We start from the raw sequence: 12,006 nt of genomic DNA on the forward strand, positions 1-12,006 counted from the left end.
CAGTCGTCGCTGACACTTTTCTAAAGGAACTAGGAGCTAAATTAAGAAAGAAGTGGAAGTATTACTGAGAGGAAGTGGCAACGTTATACGACTTGGTCCATATTGCACAATGTTAAGGCATTGCCAGTACTTCCGTACTGGCAATGCCTTAACTCTGTGTGCATGCAAACGTACATCAGTTGTTTAAACCTGTCTGATATGTTCATGGCATTATCAAGTGAGTCTGAGACGAAAAGCTACGACAAGAGGCTATTATATAGAGTAGGCAAGCGAGATCCACCGGTTATGTAGGATCATTTACATAGTACAAATATTTTCTTACTAAACCTGCAGCACTTGTCGTACGAAGTCTCATTGCCAGTATCAGTCAGCCAAAAATGATAGAGAAGTAGATCAATTACTGGAAAATCGAATACGTAAATTGCTACATGTATACAATAATTATCAGTATAGTTCCTCTGACTACATTAGCGGGGCACCTATCCGGAATGTCCAGTTAGCGCGGTCAAGAATTGTTCCTATAAGGCTCAATCTAAGCAGGCGACTCAATAGCCTTTTGTTTTGTCCGGAAGTGGGCACACCCTATACCCGTAATCAAATCATTAAACACAAATTATTCTGATGAAAACTATATCCGTATTATTAAAACGATTGTCAAAAATGAATTAGACAAAGCAGTAATTCTCGTAATAGCTCAGAAAATATTAGGATCGCATTATATTTTACATTATCAGTTGCGTATTGAACAAAAGTGCTTAATTTTAATAAACGGACCGCATTACGTTTTGAATGGGCACACAATGGATGTATGGCCAGATCTGAAAGTAAACTAACGAAATATATCAATTGCTTTCTCTGAGTAGCTTTTCAGCATCCTTGTAGCAGCTTTGCTACCAGTCTAAACCACTTTTCTCCTCGACATTAGCCCTGTAAGGGGCAGGCAATTACGACAGAAGGCGGTGGCAATGATCCACACAAAGCGAGATATCTAGATTCAGGATGATTTGAAGGTTTTGCTTGAGCTGTATCTAGGTGCCACTCCGTCGTTCTCTGTCATCTTCATCTGTGCCTTTTCCTATTTCGTATCAAAATGGTCCGTGGCCGAGCGCAATGTTCACGCTGTTCAGTAAGTATCTTTTTCGTTTTCATTCCTTGCCTGTTTTCTCTTCCAACTGCTATTATTACTCTTTGATATTCGAACTGCGGAAGCAAATTGTAGACGAAAATGGGAGAGAACGAGGACATCACAGGCAGACGACCAGCAAACTATCCAACATAACCTGGCTTGACCAGCAACTAAATTAGTTATACTCGCGTCCTCGGGCTTTTCGCCAAACACTCAATGCGTCGTAATAGCTACTTGTAGATGCTTCGTACTGAATTGTTACTCACCGACTTCTTCTCTGTTTAAAAAAAAAAAACAGCGCCACTCAGGGTTCTTTGGCTTGATGGTTCTTAGCTTTGAACTGAACGGATAGGCCAAGGGCCTGACAAGCAGGAAGAGGAACGACCGGGGCAAACGAACGGAGAAATCCGAAACCTGGCTGCCGCTGCCGAGGCCACTCTTACCGTTAGCAAAAACACGATAGGTAACGTCGTCTAAAAAGAGCTCCCTATCTAGCACATTGCCATCCTCATGCTTCTGACTGCTGATGCAGTAAAACAACAGACTGTAGTTACCGGTAGTTGTTATCCCGTTGCCGCTGTCAAAGCATTGCCCAGCGGCTCGGCGATAATTTGCCAGTCGAACGTACGCGTCCACACACTGATAGTAATCGACTTTATGGGCCGACAACACTACTTTCTACAGAGTTAGTTAGTTCAGCGGAATAGGGAACCCCTCCAAATGATGATGGTATTCTACGAATAATTCAGTCTAGTTGGTTAGGCGTATGCATTTGGAGAACATTTGTGTGTGCAGCTATAGTAACGATGTTACCTTTGAACGGCATTGTAATGGAGATTTGCGTGATACCGCCTGTGGGAGTGCTTGGCTGTAAACCAGTTTTGAAAGGCAGACCGTATATGGCCAGAGCGCCCTGGTCGAAGGTTTGTTTACTGCCTTGTTAATGCGATGTCTTTAACAAAAAGTTATAGCAAAGTCAACCGGTAGACCGTGCTATTCCACAAATCCGTTACCTAGCCGAAAATATAATACTTTTGCTACCAGTTGATCTAGGCCGTTAAGAGATATCGATAAACAAAAAGAGTTGCAATATCAATGTACAGTGAATATAACGGAATAGAACGGCACTTATTTGTTATCCATAAAGGTAGACCTAACTTGAAGCCAAGTTATATTATCAGCAATAAAAAGCCATGCATGTTCTCGAAAGCTTTTATGCTGATTCGTCCTGTAAACCGTATTTGCAAAGTTCACAATTAAAGGAGTTTTAAAATAGCGATTACAAAAACGCCCATGGAGACATTGGGTTATAACTTCCTTGAGCGGTGTCTTGTGGATTAAATACTCAAGTCAGCCTTGAAAGGGACACGGATCATACGCATTTGATGGTGGGAGAGGGGGGAGGGGGGCGTATAAACGCTAGAAAGCTTTAACTTTTCCCAACAAAAATATCATGTCATAAATTGATCATTACTTTAAAATTGGACTTGTGTGCCTCTACGTTATTGTAGGGTTGAACAAACTTGAGGCCAAATCTTTCTGTCATACTGCCTTAGTCATGCTATAAGACGTCCAATTACGGAAACGTCTCATAAAGATATGACTTGGAGACAGCCATAAATTTAGCTTCGTCCTTACTATAGGCTTTTTTACTGAGTTATAAATGTGCGTTTTGTCTAACGACAGATTAAACGTCTTGTTTATGTAATATTTAAAACCTATAAACAACGTTTACTGAATATCATCAGCCTTTCAGCATCTGCTTCACGAGATACACGAACATGTAAAAAGCCTGCTGTCCTAGGTCCTCTATACGCACGTCATATATCGTTAGCGTAAAGTGTTTCTATATCATAGAGCCACTTTTCGGGTCGGCACGATGTCCTTGCAGACTTGTAAGTAGGATTGCACTTCATTCATCGGCCTAATATAATATATATAGCGAGTTGCTTGTTTAGGTCGGTTCGTGTTTCAGCTAAAGTGATCATATCTTTGGCCTAACTGTGTGTACGTTTTTTGGATGAAGTTCCCAGGGGCTACAGTGAATGGAGCGTCGGCATGTGCTATTCCATGCAACGTCGAACAATATAAATAAACCGATTCTATCGTTGAAGAACCTGTCGACCTCGGGAGAGATCCGATCGATTCATGTCGATGTGTATACATCGTCGCCAACGTACGTATTCGTTACTTTCAGTGCCGAAATAACTAACCAATATTTTGAGCCACTGTTTACAGCATTCAATTTGAAAATCACAGGCTGAGCTGAGACTTAGAGATTTTACTGGTCCGAAGTTCTTACTATATAATCAGTGTTACATTGACCTCAGATATACGCTCAAACCATTCGTGGTCTGTATGAGTTCGTGACTAATAAGCCCACTGGGCATATTTTAATCGACGTTTAGAAATAAATCTATTTGACCACTTGAAACCAAGCATCTAGCGATAAACGATCACCCGCTCCCTTTCAACTCAACTAAAGTCTGAGCAAACTTTATCAATACAGACAAAAACGATGCTGTTGTGAAACAGATTCACAAATGCCAAATTTGAGAAAGCTCAAACGCCTTGAAATATACTCCCTCGTCGAGGCCGTCTTGTGTCAGGTGCGGTGAATACCAGGCTTTGGTTATCACTTCTCCTAATGATAATAATAAAAATAATAATCCATAAATAGAAATGCCGTGGCCGATGAGAATCCCCTACCGTAAAAATAGACATTTTTCCATTGGCAGGCACCGATAATCGTATTGTTTGCTGCCTGTTGCATATCTACTTAGACGGCATTGATTTGCAGTATCACAAGCCTGAAGTTAACTGGTATTAATAAATATTTTAAGTTCTACGTCCAATACTGTTTTTAATTGTTGCTTGAGATAGCTGGCTCCTGGCAGGAAATAGAGTGTGTCTGTGCGCGCCTTCAAACCTCGATTGTATGACGTACCCTGAAGTTTGGTGGGCGAATACGATCTTACTGCATCATATGGGGTATTTAATTTTCATTAAATTAACTCTCATAGACTCTATGTAATTCATATCCGCTAGACCGCTATATCTTTAGGCGCTAAAAAAATTCTTTCAGTTCTAGAGACGAAAGCGAAGGCGTTTAGGCGAAACTCATTTCACTTCAGTGCATCAATCTTCCAACCAGAGCAAGAACCTGTAATCATATCTTTGTCCTAGTGACACTAAGTTATTACGTTATGCGTCTCCCGCAATTGTTCACGACTTTCTCCCACCTTTCTACCAAATACTATATAGCATCTCGTTAGCATATAGCGGCTGTGGTCCTCTCTTGAAGCCGCGTTTCAGGTCCTTGATTCGTGTCGAAATTGATTGTTTAGTGAATAGAAAAGGTGTAAATCGGTCGTGGTAGGTCCGGCAAATAGAAAGGGTACAACAGAACCTTTCATTCAAAGTTAAGGAGGGTAGCCTTAATTGCGTCTATCATATATGGCCTCGCATTATCAGACAGCAGGATGGTCTGACCTCGTTTGTCGAATCTCTTTTTTTTAATTGTCCAGTTGATTCGACTCAAACGCAGGCACGACCTGTGTACGCGTCTTTCTTTTTGTTATCGCAGTGTTCCGAAGTTTTGTAAACAACAGCATTCGGTTATCTTGTCGATATCTTTTTGTAAATACTAGTGAACATCTATGCAATTTGTAATATTATTGTTTGTAGTATGTTATCATTTCATCGCAAGGTCGCAAGGGACTAGTGTCTCCTGGAAAAACTTTGCGGAGGAGGATGCAGAGAAATCGTACCAAGTCATCAGGTCTTTCCGTATAAACCTCAGGCCGGAAAAGCGTCGGGGTAATACTACTTCAATAAGCGAAAGAATGAGGGCGCCAGGACCATTGAAAGACTACCGGGGCAGCGCAAAGTTATGAGAACGAAGGTTTGTCAGAAGGCGCAGCGGCTGCATGTACTCTGTACTTTCGGAACACTCCGTTGCGACAGGCACGGGCATACAAGGAATAGGCGGATGCTGCTGCTATTCACGATGGCCGATTGCAACGGTTTAGAGACGTAAACCATAAATAGTTACCAATGTGGGCATTGATTGCGTGTAAAAGCTTTAGCCGAGGGCCGTCTACTAACAGGTTTTTGAGAAAAATCTGAAAAATATTAAGCGAAAAATACAGTACAGGGACGCAGTTGGGATAATAAGTTGGGACACATGGCTACCGTTGCACTGTTATTAACCCCGGTGATTAAAGCGGCTCCCAACCAATACCATATGGTTAGTTCTTCACATGCTTCCATATGCTTCCTCTATATTTTGTCTGGCCTCTTAGGTGCATATTTATACTAACCTTTTTCGACGCAAGAGCCGGAAGCGCTGGTTGCCATTAAGGATTAATGGACAAGCGTTGGACTAGGGAAAAGCTACTGAAATACAATGGAAGCTTTCTTGACTACATGACTATTTTAGTGATGTGTAAATCACTACTGCTATGCGAAACCCAGGTTTGATTTTAGTTTCGCAATATTTATATCTGTTCGCAGTTATCATAACTATTGCAAGTCACAACGGATCTTTCTATTTCAAAAAAAAAAAACAAAAAAAAAAAAGTTTCATATAAATGACGCACCGGTATAGAGCCTTGCAAACGTTCCACGTGGTAATGCGGTAAACAAATTGCCTTCAAATACAATAAGCCATGTTTTAGTTTATGTCATAAAAGTAGAATGAGCATTCAGCTGCAATCCTCACTCCGGTAGGGTTCTCAGAGTTACCCTATGTGCGAAACTGCCAGTTAAAATTCGTTACATAAATGTTAATCCGCTGTTTTCAGGGTGTAGTTGAGATGGGTGATGATCGTCACGCACACATCTCTCAAACTGAAGGCCGTGTGTTAGGCCGAATAACAAATAACAATCTCCTATAGTCGTCAGAAAGCGTCGATGGTTTAGGTCGAAAAGTGCGGCCTCTGATGATTGTGTTACGCCCGATAGCTTCTATGAGCCTCTCTGGATACTGGATGCCGGCCCTCGGTGATCTAATTTACGCGCGTCGCAAGTACAGAACCAACATGGCAGCTAATGGCCAACTATATATTTAGGTAGCTTTATTCGGTGTCGACCTTGCTTCTTTTTACATTGTTTCCCTAGACGGGGAATGTCGACGACCGATGATCGAGTTATCCTAACAGCGACCGGAGACCAGTGCTATTTCTCGTTTCGAATTGAACGCGGACAAAGACACCAATATAACGCATAGATAGTTGTATTACAAGCCACTCCAGTTTCTCCCACCTCTATAGCTAACTACTTTTAATAAAAGTCAATTCTATTTATATAATTTAACTTTTTACCAGATCACTGTGACTGAAGATGCCATTGGATTTAGCAACGGAATACTGGTTATGGTAAGAAGTGCTTCGGCGGGTAGCCAGGCGAGACCGACTGCGACAATTGTTACGGTGGTGCTCGCTGCATTTCAACACTCTAGTGAAAAAGGACAATAAACAACGTTAATAGCACGTATATTTCTAGCGGCAAGTGCATCAGTATTCCAGATTAACTTTAAGTTTGCGGAACTATGCTTTGAACCGTTTGCGTCTCTAGAAAAGAATCCTTAGATTTGAAGTAATAAATGACGACGGACATTGAAAGGTGCTGCGTCCTAATTGAGTTCTACTTTCGATCCTTCATATCTTCAACATTCTTCTTTCTCGACGTGTTGCAAACTTATGTAAAGTGATTGGCGTATAGAAGAATAAAAATATACTTTTGTAACTAACATGGTTATTTGCTAGTGTTTTGTCTACGTCCAGGTTTTACATGATAGTGTATGAAAGTGCATTTGTGACAGGCAATCGATATCATTTACTTATATCATATAGGATAGAACCGCGATAAAATATATATTTTAGGATACGGGAAGTGATCACACAGTGACTTCGTTGTCTGTGTCTTCGTTTTGCTTCATCTTAATTGTAGTTTCTTCTACAGGATGTCTTCCCTAACACAAAGTTAAAAACCACGTGCAAAAAATACATAACGGTGTTCAGGCGAACGAATTGTTTCCAATAACACCTGTCGTACTCGTAATTTCGAATACGGAGCTCCAAAGAAGAATCGTGTGCTTGGCCTCATGGGTCTAGCTCGTTAAGGTTATTGATAACGTTTCGAACACCTCTCCGTCTTGAATCACATGGTAGTTTCCGCTACTGGCAGGTGGCCTCAACTCTCCGTAATAGCTCTCTACTGGCGAAATGTTAGCTTAAGGAAAGATACCATCATTTTATTAGATGCATTATCTCGAACACAGTTTCAGTGGTCACTACCACAACTGGCAAACCACCTTTGTGTCATGCTCAAATATCTAACGGCTGTGCTATCAACCGCGGCACAAGCAGCCGATTCTGTAAATTTATGCCTACTTTTATTACTATTTTCTTTATTTTTTTTTAATATTTTTAATTATCGCAGACACATTAGTTTTATCGACTTGGAGTTACGACGTATGAGTCTCTGCACTCCGTCTTTCTATTTAATATTCTCGCTACCGCCAATAATTTGAAAAATCCTAAAATCAAAATCATCAAATTTCCACCCTCGTACCTGCCTTTGAAGAAGTTGTAAGGGTAATTACTGTGTTTTGCCAGTCTTTTTCATTTTTCATTGCCAGTCGATTTTTCTAATGTATTGGTATGTCTGTTGGCTGAGTTAACGCCGTTTCACTTCAAATCTTTCGGGTTTTTAGCAGAAATGGGCATATCTCTTAAAAGAAAAAACTATTTACCTGCAGTACGGGGTCCTCTTATTTCCCAATTATGTAAATTAATTTTTCTATTATTGATTATATTTAGCCTAGTTGGGAACTCCTTGGGAAATAGCTGAAGGCTAATAGCAAAGATGTACATTTTAAAATGAGAACTCTGAGTTCAGAAGAGTTCTTACTAAATGCGGCTATTTGATTCTACCGGTACGAATGAAACGGTTGCGTCAATGCATACGAGTACATGTTCTTGCAGGTTAGGACCACAGGGCCTAAGGTTTCAGGACTAGGTTGCTGTCGAGGCTACCAGATAAAATACATTGTGACAAAAAAAAATGTACGCAAAAACCCTACCTCGCTCAGCAGTTCGGTTTTAACTCTTGTTTTTTAGTTTCGGACGTTGGGCTGTTTTGTATTAGATACAGTTGAGAGCTAAATTAGCCGCACAGATAGGCGTGTTGTATGTGTTACATGCTTCCATGTTTTCTCGCATCCGTTTGATGTTTCCCACCTTACGATCTTACATTCGCCCTAAGAGCCGTCGTAAATCGACATCGTATGTATGCGATTTTCAGTACACAATTGCATGAAGGGTTTATGCAGATTAGCTTGTACTAAACGAACCGAATGATATGGAAACTACGACAGAGGCATATGCTGAAAACAGCAAAAATTTTGTAGATGCCGCCGCGGCACATGGACACCTGGCTGACGCTGGCCAAATAAGTTTCAAGATAATCATGTTGTATGCATGAGTATCCGGGCACGACCGGGCATAATGCCACAGATCCGGTTCAAATCAGCCTGTAATGCAGCCTTTGACGGTCGGTAAGTCAAAGCTTGTTAAAGTAGTCAACCTTATGGTACGGCAATGAAATTGCTCCTAATTTCTGTTTCCTTTCAGTTGATTAGTTTTATAATATAGGCGATGCGTAAAAGGCATATGCATATGTTGAAATTTTTGAGGTTTTGGGGGCCGCCTCTTGCGGCTTAGACTGTACTTTGTACCAACTTCTAGGAAGAAAGCGCACTCAGTTGGCACCTGATACCCTGCGTTACCGGGGGAACTCACTAACAGAAACACGTCGAGCTGGCTAATTATTACGACATGCTTATTAATATTCTCGTATAGTATCAGACTATAAAGATTCGTGCTACAATTGGCAGTATCTTTTTTTATCAGGTAGTTTTTGAAGATTATATATCGTCAAACAATCAGATCTTTCTATTAAAATACATTTTTATAGGATCTTATTTATGAACGTACAGGAGCAAAAAATAACGGGACGCTCATCGAGTCTAAGGAAGCGCTGTCTCCATGTTTTTTGAACTGACGACTAATCTGAAACAGTCTGCGATATCAATTTACGAAAATAAGGTGTCACGCCACATTTAAGGTGCTAACCGAAAAAGGGGGTCCTTTACTCTTTTAAAGGGGGAGCTACTCTGTTTCGCCTTTGTTGGACATTACATTAGCTAAATATTATCGGGGACAACATTAGTTAAATAAAGTGTTTCATGATAATTCTTTAGTTTGTTCCAACTGGCTTTAGTAGATGGCAAAGTCTTGGAAGCTTCTATGATAATGTGCAAAAAGAGTTTTCAAGCAAAGGGGCCTAAGTAGTTTTTCCTCGAGTTGCAATTGTATTTATTATATTTCAGTTCAGCCCTTTTCGTCCCAACAATTAGGCAAGATAACTTCAGGAATTCGCAACATAAATATGTAGGTCATTGGCTAAAGTGGAAACAAAAGTAAACAAGTTCAAAACTTTTTTGCGAGAGAGCCTTTACACAAAGGTAACAGTTGATCTGAATAAACGCTGCCACCATAGAAAATACAAAGGATTTTTTTTAAACTAGTTTACGATCACTAATTAACTATGTTATTTATTTTTCGTATACTAAATGTCGCTGAGCTTTTATTTAGGCCTAGGTCCTCTTGTCTCACAGGGCACATGTGAACCAAGATCGTCTTGAGTTCTCAGATCCGTCAGTAGTATTGGCACTAGTGTTCCTGCTTACTCTCTAGATAGTTCATTTGTGTTTGCTGTTGAAATGGCAGCTTTGAGGGCCGATGTATGTAGGTTTACTTTCATGTACCTTCATATTCAAAAGTCTGATCAAGTCGCCAGTGAGCGGCCGTGCCTTCAGTAACGGCAGAGAAATAAGTGGGGATGTCCCCATCTGTGTGAAACTGACTTTGAAGCATATACCAGCTGGCCCATTGATCAATCATGTTAGTGTCTTCATTACATCGGTACCCAATCGTATCCGCCTTTGTCATGGATCGTTTATCGTTTGTACCGGTGATATAGTTCGGCCAATTCAGCGAGAAGGTCTGTCATTTGAAACGAGTAAGGCGTGCTATAAACCGTAAAGGCAGGAATATCTTTTTGTATCCAAGCAGCGGTACACTACGCATGCGCTACTACAATAGTATCATATATATATATATATATATACATATATATATATACATATATATATATATATATACATATATATATATACATATATATATATATATATATAGCTTAGTAGCGTATTAAACTCGTATGTACAATTACAGACCAATCTAATGTACACATGTATCCATTTAACGTACATGACCTTTTATAACTAATCCAGACGCGTCAACTGTAAGGCGGTGCACAAATAAGCTCGACAATTTAGTATATCATGCCCACTTTTCATCCACGATTGTTCTACATTAAAACTAAGCTACAAACCCATATCCATGGAACACTTTTTAACTACTTTAGTCGCTTACTTAATGATCGTATCTATCTCTGTATAGTACTCCGAAATGTTTAATCATCGTCATCATTCGTATCACAATACAAACTTGATTAGCCATAGTCTACATAAATGAAAAAAAGAAAAAAAAAAAGTAGGGTAAAAAAATTAGACCACGTTTTTACATTTTTGTGGTGCATGAATGAACGGTACTTTTGAATTGGCTAAAAATCTATTATAATAAAGATTAGATTAACACAAATAGAGAGTCAGTGGCAATTTTTTTGTTATTCAATAAGTAGGCGAAATAGTTTTGTTGTCTATTACGATTATTATAGGTTTACCTCTAATATTAGTTTGGATGAATAGCTCGAATGTGTGTGTCTCCAGTACCGGGGAAAAGTGAAGCAACATTATTAACGAAATGAGCGATTTGTTCCATTTGTTATTGGGAAAATATAACCTGTTAAAAAAAAAAATACGGCTGTTTTTTGCATTACTGTTCGATATAATAGCGCAATGTTTGTACGGTATTAAGATCGACGGGCTAACGCCTCGGTACATCGTTGGCTGATGCTACGTTTAGGTGTTCGTCGTTTAGAGTCTAGCTAACATGACAGTTATGATAGGTTTGATTTATTTTTTCCTTTTACGTAGATAATTTTAAAGAATAGACTGAATAGGTACTTTATCACAAATGTAATATCGTCGTACGTATAGCAACTATATGAAAGGCAATTTCATTGTACGTTTAAACGCATTTTTTTCTTTTTCTATCAATGAAGCTGCTTTCCTAGCTATTCGTCCTGCTATTTCGAACTGAGATACGGTTAGAGTTCATACGTATAAGACAAGGAGTTCGACTGTTTCAGAACCAGTTGCTACGGCACTAAGCGAAGGTTTGCGATTACAGACTTGTTCAGGTATGGGTGAAATATAAAAATGTATTTTGGCAAGACCCTAGCATCCAGTTACGACTATTTGCGGCGTTATTTGTTAGTTTGAGCGATTAAAATCAATTCTAACGAATCAGTTTCGGTCGAAATATGGCAATACTGCCGTTTCTGTCAGGAACGTAAGAAGGATGTATGTTCCACGGATGTATGACATGCTACAGGCCAACATGAATAGATAGCTGGCTATTTATCTTTGCTATCGCATAAGGAGATCGTGAGAAAAAACAGAACCTGACACATTACCTTAACGCTGTAATATTCTATAGATTGTAGTAGGATTATTATCACTTAGCTAAAGAGGATACGTTTTCTTGAGCGATCATTTAAAACAGGCTTGTGTGTACTGGACGATGAAATGTTGAATGAACAGCTAAAATGTATAACGGCCCTGACATGTCCTAATTTCAATCGGCCTAATCAGTGCTTCATATTTTCATACTAACAGCCAATGGCGC

General features: G+C 39.7%; 1 protein-coding gene and 1 long non-coding RNA gene across 5 annotated transcripts in view; one reads left to right on the forward strand and one right to left on the reverse strand.

Moving 5' to 3' along the window:
• The window catches only part of mAChR-A (muscarinic Acetylcholine Receptor, A-type), a 272,404-nt gene that overhangs the window by 42,670 nt on the left and 217,728 nt on the right, over window positions 1-12,006 (reverse strand). The window lies entirely within an intron of this gene.
• On the forward strand, window positions 1,112-6,886 carry LOC111250356 (uncharacterized). 4 transcript variants are annotated; one of them, XR_015326131.1, is made up of 5 exons: window positions 1,112-1,126; window positions 2,875-3,021; window positions 3,153-3,302; window positions 4,814-5,030; window positions 5,932-6,886. It is a non-coding gene; the product is annotated as an uncharacterized LOC111250356 (long non-coding RNA). The 4 variants fall into 4 exon arrangements; XR_015326130.1 differs by lacking the exon at window positions 4,814-5,030; XR_015326129.1 differs by lacking the exons at window positions 1,112-1,126; window positions 4,814-5,030 and adding an exon at window positions 4,010-4,117.

Source organism: Varroa destructor, unplaced genomic scaffold (genome assembly GCF_002443255.2).
Source record: "Varroa destructor unplaced genomic scaffold, Vdes_3.0 BEIS01000004.1, whole genome shotgun sequence".
Taxonomy (NCBI): Eukaryota; Metazoa; Arthropoda; class Arachnida; order Mesostigmata; family Varroidae; genus Varroa; species Varroa destructor.